Below are 2500 nucleotides of genomic sequence, written 5' to 3' on the forward strand. Positions count from 1 at the left end.
GAGGAGGAGGAGGAGGAGGAGGGGAGAAGGAGGAGGAGGGGAGAAGGAGGAGGAGGAGAGGAGGAGGAGGAGGAGGAGGAGGGGAGGAGGAGGAGGAGGAGGAGGACAGGCAGAGGGGGAGGGAGAGGAGAGATAGCAGGAGATGAGGTATTGTAAACCGTGTGCAGCCGCACAGAGATTATTTATAAACAGGAAAACATGACAGAAATAGAGAACAAAGGAGCGCAGACGAGAACCAAGCCGGAGGAACAGAGAACGTTGAGAGAGACCGCAAGGGAACCCAGAGGAAGAGAGAACGTTGAGAGAGAACCGCGAGGGAACCCAGAGGAAGAGAGAACGTTTACAGAGAACCGTGAGGGAACCCAGAGGAAGAGAGAACGTTGAGAGAGAACCGCGAGGGAACCAGAGGAAGAGAGAACGTTTACAGAGAACCGTGAGGGAACCCAGAGGAAGAGAGGAACGTTGAGAGAGAACCGTGAGGGAACCCAGAGGAAGAGAGAACGTTGAGATAGAACCACGAGGGAACCCAGAGGAAGAGAGAACGTTGAGAGAGAACCGTGAGGGAACCCAGAGGAAGAGAGAACGTTGAGAGAGAACTGCGAGGGAACCCAGAGGAAGAGAGAACGTTGAGAGAGAACCCGCAAGGGAACCCAGAGGAAGAGAGAACGTTGAGAGAGAACCGCGAGGGAACCAGAGGAACAGAGAACGTTGAGAGAGAACCGCGAGGGAACCCATAGGAAGAGAGAACGTTTACAGAGAACCGCGAGGGAACCCAGAGGAACAGAGAACATTGAGAGAGAACCGCGAGGGAACCCAGAGGAACAGAGAACCGTTTACAGAGAACCGCGAGGGAACCCAGAGGAAGAGAGAATGTTGAGAGAGAACCGTGGTGTATAATGAGATGGGAGGATTACACTGAGGGGAGATGGAGACAGAGGAACAACTATTATTTATGCTGTTCCAATCATATTGACCAGGCTCCCTCATCCCCTCCCCCATCTCCCTAACATGTCATCCCCTCCTCCCTCTCTCTCTCTCTCCCTCCATCACCTCCTCCCCCTCCTCCCTCTCTCTCCCTCCATCACCTCCTCCCCTCCTCCCTCTCACTCTCTCTCTCCCTCCATCACCTCCTCCCCTCCTCCCTCTCTCTCTCTCTCCCTCCATCACCTCCTCCCCTCCTCCCTCTCTCTCTCTCTCTCCCTCCATCACCTCCTCCCCTCCTCTCTCTCTCTCCCTCCCTCTCTCTCCCTCCATCATCTGTCTCTCTCTATTACTCTGCGCGTCAGGGAGATAAAAGCATAACCGACTGTTGTCACAGAGACAGAATAAAGACTTGAAAGGTAGATGGGTTGTTGCCACGGTGATAAGATGGAGGCTGTGAAATGATACAGGCACGCATACAATGCACGCACACACAAACACACACACACACACACGCACACACAAACACACACACACACAAACACACACACACACACACACACACACACACACACACAAGCAATTTCAGTGGCATGTGGTGGATTGGAGCCTCACGAGGCCCCAGAGCTGGTGAAGAGCGACCCAGGAAGGGAGAGGGGGAGAGGGGGGACGAGAGAGCCAGGAGGTGGGTCTGGCCATGGTCTCAGTGGGACCCCCAGGAGAGGAGGGGGGTTTAGGGGGCCGCTGGCTCCCCAACGCGGCCAACTCAGGAGATGGAATAGGACCCTATTCGAGTTTGATATTTGAACACTTTGATTTAAAAATAAAAATAAAAAAAATGATTGGGACTCCGTTCCTGAGTGACCTGACTGGACTGGGAATGAAACTGACCTCCAACTCTGAAACCACAAACACACACACACACACACACACACACACACACACACACACACACACACACCCGCAGCATGCGACCAATCACTGATGAAGCGTCCTCATTAGAGTGTGTATCAATCAAGGTTATTGATCTCCAAGATCTGGCACCAGATCTAGGCCAAGGGCAATATATTGAAGAGCACTATTGGCTAATGGTTTGACAAGGGCTGTATATCGCAGCACACTATTGGCTACTCAGAATGGGTCTAAGGCTTTTTGTGAGAGGCTATTGGTTATATATATGAATGAAGGCCAGTGGATTTAGCATAATGATTCAATAGAGATAGAAAGAAGGATGGATAGAGAGAGAGATAGAGAGAGAGAGAGAGAGAGAGAAAGTGCATGAGAGAAAGAGAGAGTGAGCGTGTGAGAGATAAAGTATATGAGAGAAAGAGAGAATGTGTGTGAGACAGAGAAAGAGGTTACTACTTAACCTACTATATATTGTTATTTGCATTTAATCCGCTGATTACTTATTACTGTTATTTTGTATTGTATATAACTTGATTAATTTTGACTTTGTTGCTTTGGAGAAATTATTATTGTAACGTTCATGCCAATAAAGCCTCTGAATTGAATTGAGAGAGAGAGACAGAAAGAGAGGGAGGGAGAGAGAGAGAGAGAGAGAGAGGGAGGGAGAGAG

The sequence above is a fragment of the Borostomias antarcticus genome (assembly GCF_949987555.1).
Source record: "Borostomias antarcticus genome assembly, chromosome: 12".
In the NCBI taxonomy this organism is placed as follows: Eukaryota; Metazoa; Chordata; class Actinopteri; order Stomiiformes; family Stomiidae; genus Borostomias; species Borostomias antarcticus.